Below are 22,179 nucleotides of genomic sequence, written 5' to 3'. Positions count from 1 at the left end.
CATGTTCCTTGAACATGACTCATCATCTCCTGACTCAGCATTTCCACTGGCTAGTCTGCCATGTGTAGTACTCTCTCCCTCCTTCTCTCTACCATCTGGCCTCTCTGGCTTCCTTCAAATCTCAGCTAAAGTCCTTCCTCCTGCAAGAAGTCTTTCCCAGTTCTTCACAATCTCAATCCTTTCCCTCTGACTCTATATCCTATTTATCCTATCAGTCAACTAGTACTTATGAAACACCTACTAAGCACCAGGCACTGTGCTAAATAAAAGTAGAGCCACAAAGACAGGCAAAACAAACAACAAAAAAACAGTTCCTGCTTTTAAGAAGCTCACAGCCCAAAGAGGGTCGACATCTGGTTTCTTCACAGTCATCTGTATGTGGTCTCCTCCATCAGGCTGTGAGTTCCTTGAAAGCAGGGACTGTTTTTTTGTCTGTTTGTTTTGCTTATCTTTGTAATCCTAATTTTAGCCCAATGCCTGGCACATAGCAGGTGCTTAATAAATGTTTGTTGTGTGTTTGTCCTTTGTTGCTGAAGAAGACCATGCCATCAGAGACTTGCACTTGACTTTGTTTTGAGGGAGGGAGGGCTGTGCAGGTCACCAGCCTTACTTCTCCTCCAGAGCCATCTGAATCCAGTGACCAGATATTCATCAGGATGACTGGAGATGACCCAGGATGAGGCAGTTGGAGTTAAGTGACTTGCCCAAGGTCACACAGCTAGTGAGTGTCAAGTGTCTGAGGGGAGATTTGAACTCAGGTCCTCCTGACTCCTGCACTGGTGCTCTATCCACTGCACCACCTAGCTGCCCCAAATGTTTGTTCATGGACTAACTAGATGCTCTCCAATGGGCACCTCCTAACTCACTGTTATCCTCCCTAAAAGGCATTTCCAAAACCAGAACATATCACTCATGTCACAGATGTGGTCCAGCCTGGGCAGAGGTGAAAGGGATTCTCACCTCCTGATCCCCAGAAGCTGGGTCCACTTCTCTCAATGCATCCCATCATTGCTCCATTATGTGTTTGAGCTGTTGATTCATGGGGATAAATCAGATTGAAACTTCAGTCTGCTAAAGGACTCAGATGTTTTCCAGATAGACTGCTAGCTAGTCATGTCTCTTCTACCTTGAACTTGCAATGCTGAGTTTTTGAACCAATGTAGGACTTTATTTCTCTTATGTTTTCTAATTAGATCCAGATTTGTCCTGCAGAGATCTTTTGGGATCTCAAGTGTCATAAGCATCCTCATTAATAGCATTTATATTTACATATGTCATCTCAGTTGTGGGCAGCTAGATGGTACAAGGGATAGAACACTTGGCCTGGAGTCAGGAAGACTCAGTTCCCTGAGTTTAAATCCAGCCTCAGACAATTACTAGCCAGGTGACTCTGGGAAAGTCACTTCATCCTGTTTGTCTTGGTTTCTTAATCTACAAAATGAGCTGGTGAAGAAAATGGCAAATGACTCCTATATCTTTGCCAAGAAAACCCTAAATGACATCGTGAAGAGTCGAACATGACTCAAGTAACTGAATAACATCTCCTTTGCTCCTCAGCAAATGTGCAGTATGCACTATTATTATCCCTGTTTTATATATGAGGAAACTGAGTCTAAAAGAGTAAGTTACTAAGTGTCTAAGGTAAGGGTTCAACTCAAGTCTTCTGGACTCCAAGTCCAGCATCCCTATTCATTAGTTCACCTAGTTTCCTGCAATATGTTACCTATTTTTCAGCAAATTTGATAGGACTGCCACAATCCAAGTCATTGATAAATTATGTTAAATAGCACAGAACTGAAGACATGTTCCCAGGGGTAGCTCACTGGAGACCTCTCCTCAAGTTGACATCAAGACTTTAATACTTCAAGTTGGGTTTGTTCATTTTACAAGATATGAATCCACCCAACTTTATTATAACCTAGCTTGCATCTGTCTACCTAGTTAAGCACAGGTATCAGGAGAGATTTTGCCCAAGGTTTTTCTGGAATGTAGATATACTACAGCATCTCTTCTGATTTACCAGTCCAAACTCCATCCAAAAAAAAAAAAAAAAGGAAAGGTAATGACTTCTTGATGAAGCCATGCTGGCTCTTTGTGATCCCCAAGGTCAATCCCCTCAATATAAGCTTTATAGTTTAACTGAGAAATAAAGATAAACTCATGGGTCTAGTTATTTACAGGTTGTCTCCCTCATTCAGAGTTCCTTGAGTACAGAGATTCTATTTATTTATTTATTTTTGCCATTCTGTCTGCCAGAACTGAGCACAATGTTTGGCATAGAGTAGAAGCCTAGAGACCTGACTAGCTACAGTCAGCCTGCCCTGCTCTGTACTTTTCGGACTCCACCTTCTTTTGTTAACAACACAGTATTTCTCTCATTTCCCATGATCCCTTGAGCTCAGGTTGGTGCTCAGCAGCCATATTCCCAGGTCTTTCAGTGCCCTGACATGTTTTGCTTGTGTTCTCTTTGACAAGAAGAATAACCTTTGGACTAGAAAGGATTAGGCAAAACTGGCTGGTAGAGAATTAAGACCCAAGACACCTAAGACATTAATAGGACAGTGGCTTACTGCCTTTGATATGTTTAAGTTCATACGAACATTAACAACAACGACGACGACACCACAAGATGTTGAGGGGTTCTGGCTTCACTCCATCACCATTACCTCATCTCATCCACCACTCATGGCGTTTTTACCCTGTCTTTGTTTCTTATATTTTTCTTAATATAGCTTAACACACACACACACACACACACACACACACACACACACACGCACACACACGTTATCATTCTTAGTATTTTTCCTCAGCCTGAGACAATTCTAGTTTTGAGTCCCAACCTTTCTCTTACAGGACTGTGCTGTGCTGTTGAGTATAGCCTCTGATAGCAGTCCTGTTTTCATACTGTGTATATGAATTTTTTAAATCCAAATTCATCGGTGAATTCTATGTCCTTTTGTTTTTCTGTAGATAAATGATCTGTGCCCCATACACCCGCACATCCTTCTGCTTTGTTGGAATAATCTCTGTTTTTATCTTCAGAGTTTTATTCCCCAGAGTTTTCCATCCCTCTTGCTATTATTTTCCTGAAAAAAAAAATTGTACTCTGAGATCTTACTTTCCCTTTCTTTGAAAGCATTGAAATGACTTTTCCCAGATACAGGGGCATGTGGTCAGCTTTCCTCTCTTCTCTTAGGATTTTAAGGCAGATTGGTTATTTTAATCCAAAGTTTCCATCCTATTTCCCCCAACGTCTTGGGCAATCAGTTTCTTCTTTGTTGGTAGGAACTGAGTCCGGAGTTGCTCATTGTTTCCTTCCTATTTTGAAGGATGAAATTATCATTAAGCAAATGAATATATGAATTGATTTAAATGCTTCCTGTGCTAAACACTCCAGACCCTAAAGATATAATACAAAACCAAATCAACACCTGCTCTCAAGGAGCTTAGATTCTAAAAGGAAAGATTTACACATAAAGGGTAGTGGTGGCTAGGGAGGGGGGCCTTTCATTTAGAACAAAATGGAGATGATAGAGTGGGAGTGGGGGAGAGAAGATCAACCTACTCCATCCATAAACAAAAGTAGAGTTCATTTGTTCTTGGTTCTTGGTTCTAGAATCTGCATGGGAATGGGACAGGAGAGAAAGAAAAGTGACAGAGAAGTGGCCAGAGAGTAGGGAGTGAAGTGAGGAAAGTGAAGGCTGAGGTTTCCCTGGAGATAGTAGTGCAGGAGAAGCAGTTAAGTAATTCTTACCTGATCTGCTTTTGGCAGAGACATCTCAGCAGATGTCCAGATAATTGAAGTCCTCCATCACTATTAAATCATGCCTCCATGCCAGGCTTTTGATTTGTTTCCCAAACTCCTCATCTGTTTTCTCATTCTATCCTGGTGGTCTAGAGAACACTCCCTGGACAATATTGCTTCTGTTTCTACCTCTTTGGATGTTCGTCTGATTCTCTCTAGCATGATTCCCTCTTGTGGTTCCTGGATTTGCTCATTGTAGTATATCTTCTTAATATATAATGAGTCTCTGTATCTCTTTTATCTAAAGAATTCCTTCAAAATAAGGTATTTCCTACTTGAGCCATATTCTACCATGGATTCCATCCCACCATCGCCCAGTGATACCTAGGAGGTCAAACTTGTCTCCTTGCATTAGGATCTCTTCATCTCATGTAAGACTCCTGCTTCGTGGATCTGAATAAAAACATCTGAGCCACAGGTTTTTGTAATGGTTCCTTCACTTCTTGATTTTTTTGTTCTTCTGTAAATTATGGGCTTTCTCCCCTGCTCCATACTTCTCGGTTCATTACAGCTCCTCTCCAGCTTGGGGGACAGACATTTGTTTCCCTTCTCTCTCACCTTGTTAAGGTGACATGGGAATGCCAGGTAAATGCCAGACGATCTCTGAGAAACCTTCATCACCAGAGTCAATATATTGACTTTCACTTAACTGCCTCTTTTCTGGGTTAGTAGTTTATTTAAATAGTTCTCGTATTTGTATGCACTCTTTTACTTTCTGTTCTTTTTCCTGTTGATTTTGACCATTACTCTAGAGTTCTTAGGAAGAATGTAGCCCAGCAGATGACTATGAAGTCATTCTACATCTGAAGTCATTTGTTTCTAGTCTGTTACGGTGTAGCCAGAATGACGTCTTTTGCTTGTAATTATTTCTGTCTCTCAATATCTCCCACTTTCCAGCTCTCTTCTTTAAAAAAGTTTCTCCAGCGTTTGGTAAACTTGAGCGACCCACATGTGTTGACTCTTTAATTTTCCAATTTGGAAAGACAGCTTCAAACATTTTTGATATAACAGCAGCAATCATCATCATCATAATACCGAGATAATGCCCATCTATTCTCTCAGGTGTGTCCATCGTGATGGTCACCCTTACCTCAGAGTTATTGTGTATCAAGGGACAGACAGCCTTGCTTTGAGACGTCTTATCACTTCCTGCTTACAAGCCCTTTGCTCATTTCTCTGAAAAAGACGGCCTCAGTAGGGTCAACTGGACGTGGAATTGAGGGGTCCAGGTTCAGACTTCACCTGTGACTAATTGTGTGGCTTCGGCCGGTCACTTCATCGAGCTGGGCCCTGGTTTCCTTCTCTACAAAATGAGAATAATACCACCTATAGCATCTACCTCAGATGGCTGTTGCTGTGAGAACCGAGACAACTACATATATAAAGCTTTTACTAAATCAATGCTATTATTATGATTCATGGTGGTCTGTTTGCTAATGAGCATCACAGTGAGGCAAGGTGACCAAACTCAAATCGATTCATCGATGAGATAATGTTCTTCAAAATAGATTTCTTGTTGCCAATGGGGAAAGTGTTTCAACCAACCCAGCCAACTCTTTCATTTGCCTCCCAGAGCAGACAGAACCTGGGAGCCATCCATCTACTGAGCTCCACAGTCTGTTTTCATTTATAGGGAGATTGCCAATATGGATCTGATTCGGTAATAACAAACAATCAGCCACCACTTCGTAAGTACCTTGTCCATGGGCCAAGCCCTGTGACAGGTAGAGTGGATACATATAGAAGAATGAAACAGTTCCTACCCTCAAAGAGGGTACAGTTTACTGTCTACTGGTTGGAAGAATAATATCCCAAATCAATCAATTAACAAATATTTTTTAAGCTTCTCCTATGTACCAGGCATTGTGTGAGGCACTGGGGTACAGACAGAAATGAAACAGACCCTATTATCAAGGAGTTTTACATTGTATTGGGGGCAAAAACAGGTACACTTTCAGGGATACAAAGTATATTTTATAAATACAATTTGTGTTGGACAAAGATATTACCCTCAATTAAAAGGTTTGTAGATGGTCCAAAAAAGGTGTGATTATAAATACTACTAGTTCCCCTTTCTATCACTATCAGGTAGAAAAAAGGGGGGAAAATACACAGGACTAAGGACTTTTTAACATTTTTTTAAATCTGTTTTATGGATTACCATGGCCAAAAAATTGATTTCTGGCTTCCTTCAAAACTTAAAGCCTACCTTATACTGGTGGCCTTTGGCTGTCCCCCTAGGTCTTGGTTTCTGTCTCCGTCTCCGTCTCCGTCTCCCTCTTCCTCTCCGTCTCCCTCTCCCTCCCTCCCTCCCTCTCTCTCTCTCTCTGTCTCTCTCCCTCTCCCTCTCCCTCTCCCTCTCCCTCCCTCCCTCCCTCCCTCTCTCTGTCTCTCTCCCTCTCCCTCCCTCCCTCCCTCCCTCTCCCTCTCCCTCCCTCCCTCCCTCTCCCTCTCCCTCCCTCCCTCCCTCTCCCTCCCTCCCTCTCTCTCTCCCTCTCCCTCTCCCTCCCTCCCTCTCTCTCTCCCTCCCTCCCTCTCTCTCTCTCCCTCCCTCCCTCCCTCTCTCTCTCTCTGTCTCTCTCCCTCTCCCTTCCTCCCTCTCTCCCTCTCTCTGTCTCTCTCCCTCTCCCTCCCTCCCTCCCTCCCTCCCTCTCTCTGTCTCTCTCTCCCTCCCTCCCTCCCTCCCTCTCCCTCTCCCTCTCCCTCCCTCCCTCCCTCCCTCCCTCTCTCTGTCTCTCTCTCCCTCCCTCCCTCCCTCTCCCTCTCCCTCTCCCTCCCTCCCTCCCTCCCTCTCTGTCTCTCTCCCTCCCTCCCTCCCTCCCTCTCTGTCTCTCTCCCTCTCCCTCCCTCCCTCTCTCTGTCTCTCTCTCCCTCCCTCCCTCCCTCCCTCTCCCTCTCCCTCTCCCTCCCTCCCTCCCTCTCTCTCTGTCTCTCTCCCTCCCTCCCTCCCTCCCTCTCTCTGTCTCTCTCCCTCTCTCTCTCTCCCTCTCCCTCTCCCCCTCCCTCCCTCCCTCCCTCTCCCTCCCTCCCTCCCTCTCTCTCCCTCCCTCCCTCCCTCCCTCTCTCTCTCTCCCTCCCTCCCTCTCCCTCCCTCCCTCCCTCTCCCTCCCTCCCTCCCTCTCCCTCCCTCCCTCTCTCTCCCTCCCTCTCCCTCTCCCTCCCTCCCTCCCTCCCTCCCTCTCTCTCACACACACACACGCACTCACATACACAGACATGTGTGTGAGTATATATCTGTAGAGATAGATTATAAATGATATACATATTGCTATGGATCCTAAATGTATCTACTTGTTTATTTATATTCATTTATTAAATGTGAGCATTGGCGGGCAGGGGCTGAACTTGCCTTTGTATCTGCAGCACTTAACAGAGTGTCTGGTACATGGTAAGAAATTATTCAATGTTTTTTGGTTCACAGACCTTGTGGGCAGCCTCTTGCCTGTAATTCATGTTGGGGTCTTTGGTCAGGAGGCTCCTCTTCTATGGGGGCTCCCACGGTCACCTTTCCCCCACAGCAGAAGCTGGTAGGCTTGTGCTCCACTGGGTTAGCCTTAAAGGACCCAAGGTCCCCTCCATGCAACAATGGGCCATTGGGAGAAGTACTTCACATGGGAACTGAGTGGTAAGAAGAGAAGTACTCCAGGAGGGAGATGAACGCCATAATTCCTACATCTCTTTCCATTGCCGAGCACTCAGAAACTGTCTGGCAAGAAACGCTTCCTTTTGATCTTTAATAATAGCGTAATTTATCGTCATAGCCATTCTTTTACTTTCATAGCTCAGGTAAATCTGTTGAAAATTCATTCTAATCCTGGGTATTGCCCAAGTACATTATAATGATCTATGGCTGGGATGGGAGTCTCCCGATGATGTGGCAGGTGCCTATATATAACTTATCCTTCTGAATTTTAGCCAAAAACATGAGAGCTCTACAGCTCCTGGAGATGTCCGACTAGTGTGTATGTAATGGTCTCTAGTGCCAAGATGAGAATGAGATTGACTTTGATGTTCCTTGGTTTCAACATGTACTTTAAGCCCCCCTGACAAAATAACATCTTTATCTGGTAGGTCTTTGTTGTTGTTTTCTCATGTGAAGGTTTAAAAAAATGTTTCCACTAAGTAGGTCAGTTGTAGGAATAAGTCCTCATTGCTTTACTACTTTTATCCGATACTAAGACGTTTGTTCTCTTAGCCAAGACTGGCTTGTCTACAATACCCCAGGACGTCTCTGAACAACTCTCTTGAAAAAGCTCCCTGATTGGCCCCTGGCAGACTCTGATTAATTTCTTCAATCACTACCACGTGGGTTTTCTTTGTAGCTGTGCTATCTTCATGATACTGCATTGGCAGAATATGCCATGATCCAAAATTGTACGTCCATCAATGGATAGAGATAGGGATAGGAAGTGATCTATGATTTCATTCATATAAGGAGTTTCCAGATGAAGAAACTCTTTCTACCGACGCAGTTTGGCATCTGCTCTGACACTCCAACTCTTAGAGATTGGCTTAGAGCACTAAGAGATTGAGTGATTTGCCTGGGGTCACACAGATAGTATGTGGCAGGGGTAGGAAGTATTCCCAGCACTTCCTGCCTTTGAGAATGACTATCTATCTAGTAGCCGTGCTTTCAATTAATCTGTACCTGGAACTATCTCCATCATCCCAGACCTCGGACTTGAGGCTATTCAAAGGGCCCCCAACTCTTCAGAACCATGGTAGTTCTTTAACCTCATCAAAGAGCTCGCTATGCTCCAATTTTAAAAGAAACTGGGTTCAAAGGATCATCTATTTAAAGCTTGGCAGGAGTCTAGGCTGAGTCGCCTTGTTCAATCTCCTCATTATTTTTTTGTTTCCTTTTTCCTTTTTCAATGAGCACACTTTTATTTTCCTTCCCATCCATTTACTCCTCTCTAGGGAAGATAAAAAATAAAACCCTTGCAAAAATGCATAATCAAAAAAGAAAAAAATATCTTAAGGCTTATCTGTATCACTTCTTTAAGAGGAGGTGTAACAAGTCTGCCACTTCTTTAATAGGAGGTAGGCAGCCTGTTCCCCTGGAATCATGGCTGGTCATCATGTTGACCAGAGTTCTTCAGTCTTTCAAAGTTGTTTGTCTTCACAATATTGTTGTTATGATAGAAATTGTTCTAGTCCAGACCACTTCCCTCTGCATCAGTTCACACAAATCCTCAGAAATTTTTTGAAATCATTTCTTATGGCACAAGAGTGTTTCCTCACATTCATACACCATAATTTTTTCAGTCACTCCCTATCTGATGGATACTTCTTAGTTTTCAGCTCATTGGCATAATAAAACAAGTGATACACACACACATGTGTACATATACATATGTATACATATAATTCTATTTTTAAAAAATGTTTACATATGGATTATTTTCCTCTTTCCCTGATTTCTTTGATGGCAAAGGACTAGTAGTGATATTTCAGGCCAAAAGGTATAAACAGTTCAGTGACTTTGAGGGAATAATTTCAACTTGTTCTCCATACAGGCTAGATCAATTTACATAATCAAGAATAACGCATCAGTATGCACATTTGCCTGACATTCCCCCAACATTTGTCCTTTTCCTTTTTTTGACAATTCTGCCACCAGTTCTTTCATTTTATAGGTTGGAGGGCTTCCCTTAAAGGCTTCACAAATGAAGTCCGTGTGCATAATATGTGTGTATGTATATGCATATGAACCTATGGATAGATAGATAGATGATAAATAGCTAGATATATGGACAGAGAGATAGCTAAATAGATGTATATATAGATAAATAGATGGATGGATGGAGAAATGGTAAACAGATGAAGAGACAGATGGATGATTGTTGGATGGATGGATAAATCAGTGAATAGATGTGTGGGATAGGTCCATGCTAGACAGATGAATGGACAGAGAGATGGATGATAGTTGGGTAAGTAAGTATATACACAGATAAAGGGACAGATGAATAGATGGGTACATAGATGATAGACAGGTGGATAGAGAGACACTGGCCATAGAAACTCCTGAGAGTTTAACATTTGCTCAGTATGGAGGAGATAGAATGCATGTTAGTAGAGGTGGTCCTCATAATGACAGAAATCCAACACGAGCTCCTAGTCTTCTCTGATCTCCCACAGCTCCTACCCCTTCTCATCACAATGATCTTGTCTCCATTTAGTAAATGTACATTGTTTCTCCCAGTAGAATGAAAGGTCATCGAGGGCAGAAATGGCTTCATTTTTGACTTTGTAATCCTAGCCTCTAGTATAGTTCACGACATAATATTAGGGGCTTAATAAATGCTACAGATTGTCTAATTTACTGGTATTTAAATACGAAATGGTTGGATAGTCCCAGGCTGATAATGTGCTGAATATTCTCTGGTTTAAAGGCTCCTAAAGTCATTGTGATCCTCTGAACAATGTCATGAATTCTCATTTTGCCCAAGCATCCCATCTAGTGCTAGAAGGGCCATTCTCAATCAGTTCATTTAGCTCACTCATATTGAAAATGAGCCTCTGAGCACCATAGAAGGGACCTTAAACAGCTCCAATCAAATAGCAGGATTTTTCAGGTGACATGAAATGATCTGCCCAAAGCCACACACAGCTAGATGTGGCTAGGGTGGCAGATTGCCATGAACATCATGCCAAAGATCTTCCCATCAGGCCACCATTTTAGGTGCTATGCTCTTTCCCCAAACCCATGGTGATGCCCAGTGGGGCCCACCATACTCTGTTCTGCATAAAATCATAAAATGTAGGGAAAGCGTAGGGAGAGCTTGGCCACCCTGCCAATTCTGGGTATTCTTCCAAAACGTGCTGACTTTGTACTTATGTATCTTCTCAGCACTAGCATGGCACAGGAGGAAAAGCATTGACTCTGGAGTCAGAGAATCTGGGCTCAAAGTCACCTGAGGTAGAGATTCACTACCTGAGCAAGCTTGGACAAATCGCTTCACCTCCCTCATCCTCAATTTCCTTAGCTGTAAAAGGAAGGGATTGAACCAGTGGCCTCTGAGACCCCTTCTAGTTCAAAATCTACGATCCATGGAGGAGAATAGATAAACACTGTCATTAGGGGTGCCTCCTACAGCCAGAGAGTGAATGTCTCTGGCCCAACAAAGGCACATTTTCCTGATCTCTAGGAAGGCATTTGGTTACATAAACTCTCAAACTGTTTTAGCAGTAAATAAGTAACAAGGCCTACATGATCTGAACTCCTATACATTGGGGAGGGGCATTCCTGTGCTCCAAGATCCCTGGCCTCATGCCAACACTCTGATGCATTCGAGGAAGCTGCTGAGAAAGAGCTTGAACAGTTCATATTCCACATGGCCAGTCAACTGTGGCTTCCTCGCCACATACCGCAAAGAGGACAGACTCTGGGGCAATTACCATGATGAACACCACCCAGCTCCTTCACTCCAAGAGCTTCCTTCCAAAGGACTTAAGGTGCCCATCCCACATCCCTGCAGAAAATGCTAGAGTCTGAATGGACTGTAGAGGGATGGGGTTACTGAGTGAGATCTTCCCATATGGGAGCTTGTGAGATCATAATCCTAAAGCAACTATATAAGAGATTGCCATCCCTGTCCTATTGTAAATCTGACCCCTTGAGAATCTGAGCTGATCAAAATGTACAGTCATGAGAAATACTCAACTCTTCTTTTCTTCTCTCCCTTAAACTAGCTTTGGGTCATCAGGAGAGCCTAATATAGTCTGCATCAATCTCCCTATGGGAGACACTGTGGGTCTGGGTCACAGCTAAAATGTTTCCAGAAATAGGCTGACCAGGCAGGGTGGTGAAGATTGCCACGAGTGGAGACAAAATGATCTGGAAATCAGGGCATTCAGGCCCAGGGACATGTTGTGAGTACAGGCTTCATCTCTTTCCATACTCCAGTGACCATCCAGAATGACTTGGGCACTCATAGGTCAATTGTCCATTGCTTCCATATCACAAGGTCAACTGATTGCTTTTATCCGCTATTCAATGAGGGCAGATAACTATTATTTCCCTGTCTAGCACATACTTGCAGGTGCTATATTTAAAAATAGTCATGATTTGCGTGGTGGGTTTTTCCCCCAGTTAAATCTTATCAAAGGTATTTGTCTCCATTATTTCAATCATATCAGGGTTGTCTGGAGAGGTGGTGGTTGATCACAGTAACAGTAATCTCTGTTTCTGGTGTGTCTTAGGGTCACAAAATATTTTCCAATACAGGACCAGTGTCTAGAGCTAGAAGGGACTTCATGGTCCCCTCCAGCTCTCAACCTATGATCCTCTGATTTCAGTCATCCAGATAAAGTGTGAGTATGGTAAGATTCAAACCCAGGCCCCTGACTCCAAACCCAGTGCTCTTTCCATTGTAAAACATGATCCTCATCACAGCAGGGTGAGGTAGGTAGGGCAAATCCCTATCCCCATTTTCCAGGCATGTAAATGAGTCTCATGGAGGACAAATGACTTGGCCCTTGTCACAGAGCTAGGTAGGGCTGAAGTCAGGGCTTACAGCTGAGTTTCTTAGTTTCCCATACACCCACTTGTCCATGTTAAAATAGAAGGTGAGGGATACAGAGGAAGATTTCTAAATGTCCTGGAATATTTGAGGCACCAGACTAGTCTGTAAGCACCTTGCTGACAGAGATTGCCCCATTTCTTTCTTTGTATACTTAATGCCTAGCATAGGTAGGTCCTTAAGAAATGTCTGTTGATTGACTGATTGGTATCTGGGCTTAATTCAATCAGTACTTTCCCTTGTAGAGAAACGTGCTGCCAGGTACATACACCAGTCTCAGTCTTAGAAAAACTGGGCTTGGACCCCCATCTGTAAAACAGGAATGATCGTGGTGGTGAGGAGGGAGCTGTGTAAGCCTGGAGGTCCTGGAGAATGTGAATAGCTCTTATTATTACTGAGCAGACACATCTAGCTGGGGCACTGAGCATTCCGAGGGCAGCAGGGAGCCAGACTGGCGAAGATTCTGAGGCCAGACCATAGGAGGCTCAGCGGAAGGAACTGGGAATGTTTTGCCTGGAGCAGAGAAGACTTGGAGAACATGATGGGGTCCCCTACTGTCTGAAGGATCAGCCCATGGAAAAGGCTTAGGATGGAAGCTTCAGAGCTCTGGATTTAGAAGAGTCACAGAAAACTAACCGTTTCATTTTACCGAGGGAGAAACTAAGACCCACGGTGGTGGAGTCACACTTGGAGTATCAGAGGCAGAATTTAAACCATGACTCTGGAACCAGCATTTTGGCTTGTTTTTGTTTTCCATTGTACTCTGCAGGGTCTAGATTAGACTTGCCATATTCCTCCCCAGAGAATAGAATCAGGACAAATGGGCAAAAATCAGAGAGACAGACATAGTCGTGACATAGGGATGTAAGTTTCTAGTAAGTCAGCATGTGCTTTAGTAGAACAGGCTCCTTTGAGAGGTACCAGGCTTCCCCTGTTCTTGTTGTAAATAGTCATATAATGCTTTGAGAAGAGCTCTCTGGTGAGCTTTTCTCCCCTGACTTTAAACCTAAAAGTTCTTTTTTCCTTCTTCTAGCCATTCCCCCTAGTTCTGCCTTCTGGTGCCCAAAAGAATAAGCTTTATTTATCCCTTTTTGATATGACACGTCCTCAGAAACGTGGAGACAGCTGCCAGGAATCTCCCTGAATCTTCTCATCTCCAGACTTTTACTTCAGGTGACCTTCACATGATGCAAGATCAAGCCTTTCACCACGCCAGGTGGTGAATATCTTCTGAATAATCTCCAGCTTCTTAAGGGCACTCTCAAATGGTGGCACCCATGATTCAGTACAGTCCTGGGGATGGAGTCAGGTCAGGCCAGAAGACAGAGGACCTTAATCCTGGAAGCCATCCATGCAGCCCAAGACTGCTTTAGCATTTTTGTCTGTCAGATCACACTGCTGCCTTATACTGAGCTTGCGGCTCACTGAAGGCCTCAGATCTTTTTCAGAGAAAGTGCTATTTAGCTTTGCTTCCCCCATCCTCTACTTGGGAGAATTTTTTTTTAATCTAGAGTAAGATTAATATATATGTGCCTGCATGTATTGATACCCTTTATAACTGATTCTCTCAAGAGATACATGCTACCACCTTCAAAGAAAAAAAGTGATATTTCTTAGTTTTTAGAATATTCTCACATAGATTGGGGCGACCACAATAGGAAGATGGAGTATCAAATTTTAAAAAGAAGCATAAAAGTCTTCCTTTTCAAAATTCATTCATTCATTAAATAAGCATTGATTAAGTGCCAACTGTTTTAAATACCTATTTCTTCCTTCTTAAATGCATTTCCATTACCTTTCTGCTGAATTTATTTGAGTAAATATTGTATTTCACTTTGTTTTTCAAATCAGTGTAAGTTGTATCAATTGTTGGCACAGCCAGCTTGAGTTTCAGATGTCCACTATGATTGATGACATCACCTCCAACCCCCACCCACTTTTTTTTGAAGTCCACTGCACCAACACCCTTGTTAAAGAAGGCCACGGCTAATGTGAGTTATTAAAAACCGGCCTGCCAGGTCACCTGGATGTCAAGCAAATATTTGGTCAGGGTAAAGAGGCCTGATGGGAATAGAAAATGCCATGCTTAGGAGCCCATGGGCTCGGAGCCTTTGAAGGCTGCCCGGTGCCCTTTTTTTAACTAGTGATCCCTGTTGTGCCTGAAAATGCTCATTTATGAAATAAGTGATTTTTATTCTTCATAAAATAACAATGAGGTGGTGAAAAGCACATTGTGGTCATTACAGCCCATCAAAGCTTCTCCCTAGAATCTTGTTCTTCTGTTCTCTTTAAGCCAGTTAACCTCATATAATATGCTAATGTGAGCCTACATAATGTAAGTGCTAAGTCAGTAAAGCTGCGTGAGAATTCTGGATTAAGTGATTTTTGACTTCACATGTGTCTGTGTATCAGATAATTCCTTCAAAGATTGTATCTACTGCATTCTCTTTCATGACACACATGTCCATACGTATACACATATAGAGAGAGACATGTGCATGTGCATGTATACATGTAGCCTTACACTAACTTGCATGCTAGCATGTTATCTCCAAAGTGTCACTGTTTCTTCATGGAAAGGACCCTGGATTCTTTATGGCTACAGCCACAAAGTCCAAATTCTGGTAGAAGTTTTTTGTTGTTCAGTCATGTCTGACTCCTTGTGACCCCACTGGCTATTTTATCCATGGGATTTTCTTGGCAAAGATACTGGAGTGGTTTGTCATTTCTATCTCCAGTGGCAAACAGAGGTTAAATGACTCATCCAGGGTCATATAGCTAGGATGTTTCTGAGTTGGATTTGAATTCAGATCTTCCTGACTCCAAGCCCAGTGCTCTAGCTACTACAGCACCCCCTTGGTAAACAGGGGGTTTACCTGTTTACCAAGTTGGAAGTAAGATGGACATGCTTCAGTGGAGAGTCTAGACGTATAGTCATTTTGCATGCACTTATATATGTGCGTGTTCTCTCCTCTGATAGGTAGACATAAGCTCTGGGAGTGGAGGTGTTGAGTCATGTCTTTTCCTAGTTCTTCATCTGCCCCATATTAATGAATTCTTGAGGGTTGATTGGTCCTGGACCATCATCTGAAGACCAGCCTTGCTGAGGCTGGAGAGGCTAATCCCTGTCATGTTGGCCAAGAAGTGATGTACCTTGGGGGCAAGGTCCTTTGTGGAATCAAAGTGGAACTGAGCTTTGGATCAGTTGAAGGAACAGACTCATGAATGGAAGCAGAGATCGTTTGACATGTTAAAATACGCAAACATAAAATTGCATTTAAAATATTTTATCCGAAATATCAAAGGGCTTCCAATAAAGCAATGCCCTAGGCTTTGCTCACTTTTTAAACACATTTAACTGGCCTTTTCCATTTGTTAGGTCACTACACACTCCCACTTTCTTTCCCCCTGCTTTTCCCCCTTTTTTTTGCCTATGCCTCTGTTTTTCAATGACCAGGGGATTTTCTACTATCAACGCACATTAGCAATTGTTCTGCAACTCAGTCTTAATGAGCTTTGCAAAATTTAAAACGTTCCATAAATGCTAGTTGTGTTATTCTGGTTGCTGTCATGGTTGTTATAATTTTCCAGAGCATCAAAAGGATTAGTGATTTTCCCAAGGTCATAAAGAAAGACTGTTTCAGGGTCAATAATCAATAAACATTTATTAAGTACACACTGTGTGAGGCATTGTGCTAAGGCCTAGGGATACAAAGAGAGGTAAAAGGCAGTCTCTGAACTCCAGGAACTCACAGTCTAAAGGGTGGGGATTGCACCTAAGGTACCTGGATTCTTAGAGGAACTCTCTATCCCATCTGCCATATTTACCGTAACCCTAATCCTTACTCTCTCTGTTACTCACACAACTGGGAATTCATAAGGTCATAAGGACCCTAGACCTGGAATGGACCTTAGGGACCATCAAGTCAAATCTCCTCTTTTTACATATGAAGAAACTGAAGATAGGTAGATTAAGGAACTTGCTCAGGGTCACACAGCAGTAAACATTTGAGAAGGGAATCAGCTCAAGTCTTCTTGACCCTAGCTCTATCAGGTTAAAAAGAAATGCCCCAATGAACGCAGGGAAAATATACAAACCAACTCTCAACAAGGAGATACTGATTTCACAGTTGTCAATCCCTGCATCTCATATTTTACAATAAAGTTACAGTATGAGACAGGCTGCAGTATATCCAAGGACTGAGGAAATCACCCGCTGATCTCAAGACATCCCAGAAGCAACTTCCAAAGAACCCCCGATGCTGTTTCACAAGGCACAGTCCAGACCCCAGGAGGCATGCCCTCTGTGAGCCTTCCTGATTTAAGAGCCACCTCTGTGGGAAACAGGCTGAGCCCAGCCCCCTCCCCAAAGGAGCCATGGGCCATATCAGCAGAAAGTCATCCTGCCTGTCAGCCTGGTCTTGACAAAGGGTGGTCTGGGACCCAACTCCAGGCCATTATTTTCCTTTAAACCATACATGTCATGGCCTGTTTGTGAGGAAACGTTAAACAGCTCAGGAGCCCATGCAAATTTCATTCGAATGTGCAATTCACATTCCTTCTAGCTCATCTTCTGTAAACCAGGAGAGGGGGCTGGCATGGAGACTGGTAGGATGAGAATCTTCTCTTGCTTTCTTTGATTGATTAAGGGGTCTCCACTGGAAGCCATAATAACAATAGGATCCTATCAGTCCATAAACATTTATTAAGCTCCTACTGTGGGCCAGACCCTGTGCTAAGTGCCTACACACCAGTATGAGTTGGGGATTTTTTTTGTTTTGTTTTTGTGTCTTTTTTACAAAAGATTCAAAGCACATTGAGGCTGTTTTCTGTTCTCCCTGCCCTTTTCCAGAAGAGTTGGTTCATTCTGCCAGCCTCTGGTACCTAATGAGGTTTGGTTTTCTAACCAACGTATTTCAATTGATTCCACTTGGTCGATGGCACAGGTTACCAGTTTTCCACATCCATTCTGAGGAGATTAAATTGACTGCACTCAAGAAATATTCTCAAAGGAACTACAAAAGAAAGGAGGGGAAATCCACTGATGTAATGTAATTGGTTCAATTAGGTTTCCACATCTTAGGAAAAGATTCTGAATATAACTGCCACCCATTTTATGAAAGAAGATATGAAAAAGCATTTACTTACTAACAAAAGTAATGAAAGGGTCCTACAACCATGGACTTAGAGCCAGGAGGGACTTGGAGGGCCTTGTAGTGCAAGTTCTCCATTTTACACATGAGGAGCCTGAGGCACAGCGAGGGCCTCTCTGGGAGTGACTTTTCCCAGGAGAAGTGGCAGGATTTCAACCTACTTCTTCTGATTTCAGATGCACCATCCTCTCCCACTCCACTCCCCCTTTGAATTCTGCACCGTTGACCATATGATTTTATAGTCCCCATGAGGCAAGGGTGAAAGAATATGGGGTATGCCCCAGACACACCTTTTTGGTCTCCATTTTTGAAAACAAGAGCCAGACAACACAGGACACACACCACCCTCTTCCTTAGCACTGGCCAGTTGCAATTTCTATTAGTCAAATTAAAATGTTTAACAAACTTCTTCCCAATGCCTTGGTATGCCCAAAAGGCAGAGCTCTGGCTTTCTTCTTTATTTATAGCACAAAAGGACATGGAGACATAAGGATTGCCTCCACTTGGAAAGAGCCTAAAGTCACAAAGCTTAGGAAATCAAGCCTTATTATTCCCATTTAAGTATTCCTTTGTCAGTGTTGTCCATCCCTGGAAGAAACAAATGAATACAACCATAGTTGAAGAGAAAGGTAGAAAGTATCAGATAAAGTTGTTCAGTTGTTTCAGTCATGTCTGACTCTTCATGACCCCACTGGGGGTTTCCTTGGCAGAGGTTTTGGAGTGATTTGCCATCTCCTTCTTCAGTTCCTTTCACAGATGAGGAACCTGAAGCAAACAGATAAGTGACTTGCCCAGGGCCACATAAGGTAGTAAGTGTCTGAGGTCAGATTTGAACTCACTGGTCTTCCTGACTCCAGGCCTGAAACTCTATCCACTGAGCCTCCTAGTTGCCCCCAAACAGATGCCAACCTGTCATCTATTGGTTCAGCATACCCCTCTTCCTCTGAAGCAAAGAATGTTCCACTCTCCCTCCAAATATGACTTCATCTGCTGTATTAGAATTACTGAATATAACCTTTTTGAAGGCAGTTACTACCTGTCTTTTGCCGTCCGTATACCCAGCTCTGCCACTTAATGGTAGTGTTAGCATGGGCAAGCAACCAGCACTCCCTGTGTCTCCAGTTTCTGCCTTCATAAAATAGGGGGTAGGTGTTAGACTCAAATAACTTTTAAGGTCCATGTCTAGTTCAAATCTGGGATCCTATGGATTGGAAAACAGCAGATAGATTAAAATGTTCAGTGAATTGATGCATTCCACATAAGTTACTAATAGGGAAAACTGGAAATGATTCTGACAAATAAGGTAAAGATGAAGGCAAGGTGGAGGGGGACTGAGCCGCAGGGCCCAGACCATGTCTCATTCAGCTTTTCTCCCATAAATGTTTAATGGTGAAGATGAATATCATTGGTGTTAAGTGAAGGTTGGTCTTTAAAATTTTATCTGTAGACAAGGGCTAGGCATTGATTGAAACTTTCTCAGACTCTTCCTTGACCCCATTCCTTCCCAGAATCATGAAACACTTGGCTTGGCCAAGATTGCTGGCACTCCTTCACATCCTGGGTGCCTGCTCTTCTCTCTGAACTCATCAAATCTGTCTTCCCACCCGGATGCTCCACAAACTGAACCCACAGTGGAAATCAGAAATGGAAAATCAATCAAACGATTCTAAAATATAACAAGGCATTTTCTACACTCTAGATCAAAAATTTGAATGACTTCCACCTCTAACGGTTTTTCTTTTCTCCATTTAAAAAGCATGTTTTTTTAAAGGCTAATTTAACTGTCTTTAATGACATGTACAACAGTAAAAGCTCTAAGTTAGAAGGGGAAAGTGAACAATCTTTAAGGGAAAAACAACATTAAATCCTACAATCAGAAAAGAAATTAGAAAGATCTCTTCAATGTATCCTAGGACAAGCTCATTGATAAAGCAGTAGCAGTCCTACAGTTCTGGGTGTCCTTCTATGAAAATCGAATAGATGAAAGATCTAGGATGTTGTACATGTGCGAATTTAGGATTATAAGACAAAGAGATCCTGCCTTGAGAGCTGGCCTTGAAGGCTAACTGGTCCAACCTCCTTATTGGAGAAATAAGAAAACTAAGGTCCAAGGAGGGAAATGACATATACAAGGTCACACAGGAAGAATCAGAACACCAGGTATAGGGTTGCAACTCAGGTCCTTTTCATCACAGAGTAGGTGGACTTTCTGTGGTGTGTGGCTCACTCTTCTGGGTAGATTTTAAGGTACCCATGAATGAGCAAATAAGCGGGTCAAGGATGGTCAGCAAAAAAGGAATGTAGAGGCCTTGAAGCACCTGTTTTATAGATGATAAAACTAGGGCCCAGAGAAGGGGAATGGCTTATCCAGGGTTAATCAGGTAGAAGCTGGCAGTCAGGATTGGAGTTGGGGCTCAGATGGTGACTGAAGTTCTCTGACTCCTTACTCAAGCTCATTTCGGCTAAACTGGAGGAATCCTGAAGGATTCCTGAGGAACAAAGAGGTAGTTTTCTTAAAATTGTAGAGATAGCAATTACCAGGGAAAGAATTTGAACCCAGGCCTTCCAAATGCTGATCTAGCCCCAATATTTTAGAGAAAGTACAGACTAGTGAACAAGAGGGCTGAACTGAGAGCCAGGAGGACCTGGGCTCATATCCCACTTCTTACACCTACTGGTTGTGCAATCCTGGACAAGTCATTCAAACTCTCTGAGACTTAACTTCTCAATCTGTAAAATGATGGGGCTGGACTAGATGGTCTCATAATTCACTTTCCATGATCTCCCTCCACTGCGTTTAGATCCTGAGCAATTATGAGGTTCATAACACTATGCTTTACTAAACCTCATCCATGTAAAAAGAACTTAATTTATTGTGTTCTTCCATTTTCAAAGAGGACCATGACATCAGAGAAATGATGACATGACTTGCATTTGACTTTGTTTTGAGTGAGGGAGGGCTGTGCAAGGTCACCAGCCTTACTTCTCCTCCAGAGACATCTGAATCCAGGGACCAGATATTCATCAGGCTGAGTGGAGATGGCCCAGGATGCAATGGGAGACCTTGTCCTTTTAGGCTAAGGCCTTTTCAAGTACTCACTTAAAGTGAGGTAATCTCACTTGACTTAATTTATTAATTTATTAAGTTGTTACTTAATTTATAATTGGAAAGAGAAAGGTAGTTAAGTACTCCAAAAGAGAATATGATGCTCATGAAAGAGAAGAAGCATGGTAGAGTACACAGGATGTTTGACCTTGACATCAGGAAGACCATGTTCAAATCTCACCACTGACATATAATGGTTAAGTTACCAAGGGCAAATACCCTCTCATGGAACAGGTATGATAGCGTAGCTGAGGCAACAATGCCCCTGAAGTGAGAAGTAGGAGGCAGATGTGCCAGGTAACTCAGACTCCCTCCCCCCACTACATCTTTGACCCCCATGTCTCCTCAGACTCTGATGAAGATGGCACATACCCCTGAACCCAGAAGCCTTGAGATGAGCAGCATCCCCCAAAACACTAAACTTCCCACTCAACCTCTGTATCCATCATTGAAGAAAGAAGGAGGCACCTTTCTCATGACCACCAGCAACAACTGCCAACCAACTACCACCACCAACAGGCAGCATCTTCCCTCAGAATCTAATGAAGACAATCCAAGACCCTGAGACCAAAAGCCTTGGGTGGAGTGATGCATCCATCCACTACCTTCACAGTTGGGTAGCAGCCCCTGGGGAGATACAGCATGACAACTGATCTGGTAAATGTCATGGGCACAGCAACCAAAGACCCAGAAAGGAATAGTCTCACCATCCAGGTCCTTTTCTTGTCCAGGAGTTTAACATTAGAAACTAATGGGATTTTATTGGTGGAAAATACTTTAACAAAGATATATTAACATCTGCTTTGCTACTGCTGCCCCAAGGACCAAGGACCTCTCCACCTGATACGTAGATAAAGACTTCTTTCTGTGGTATCTCCTCCATTAGAGCAGGAACTTATGGAGGGTAGGGACTATCGGACTTCTTGACATCCCCCTGCACTGAGCATGATGCTTTACAGCTAGTAAGTGCAGAATACATTATTCATTCATTTATTCAGTGCCCTAAACAACTCTGAGACAAAACAAAGGTTTGAGAACTTGGTAGGTACAGAGACAGATACACGCAAACTTGGTAGGTAAGCAGAGACAGATACAGGCAAACTTGGTAGGTACAGAGACAGATACACGCAAACTTGGTAGGTACAGAGACAGATACAGGCAAACTTGGTAGGTACAGAGACAGATACACGCAAACTTGGTAGGTAAGTAGAGACAGATACACGCAAACTTGGTAGGTACAGAGACAGATACACGCAAACTTGGTAGGTACAGAGACAGATACACGCAAACTTGGTAGGTACAGAGACAGATACACGCAAACTTGGTAGGTAAGCAGAGACAGATACACGCAAACTTGGTAGGTAAGTAGAGACAGATACACGCAAACTTGGTAGGTAAGTAGAGACAGATACACGCAAACTTGGTAGGTAAGTAGAGACAGATACACGCAAACTTGGTAGGTAAGTAGAGACAGATACACGCAAACTTGGTAGGTAAGCAGAGACAGATACAGGCAAACTTGGTAGGTAAGTAGAGACAGATACACGCAAACTTGGTAGGTAAGTAGAGACAGATACACGCAAACTT

At 43.0% G+C, this 22,179-nt stretch overlaps 1 protein-coding gene across 6 annotated transcripts in view; it reads right to left on the bottom strand.

Annotated features, from left to right (window-relative positions):
- The window catches only part of ERC2 (ELKS/RAB6-interacting/CAST family member 2), a 1,010,504-nt gene that overhangs the window by 389,034 nt on the left and 599,291 nt on the right, over window positions 1-22,179 (bottom strand). The gene's annotated exons all lie outside the window — the stretch shown is intronic.

The sequence above is a fragment of the Notamacropus eugenii genome, chromosome 3, assembly GCF_028372415.1.
Source record: "Notamacropus eugenii isolate mMacEug1 chromosome 3, mMacEug1.pri_v2, whole genome shotgun sequence".
Lineage (NCBI taxonomy): Eukaryota > Metazoa > Chordata > Mammalia > Diprotodontia > Macropodidae > Notamacropus > Notamacropus eugenii.
Note: the sequence above shows the minus strand (reverse complement) of the source record. Positions and strands in the feature narration are given on the sequence as shown.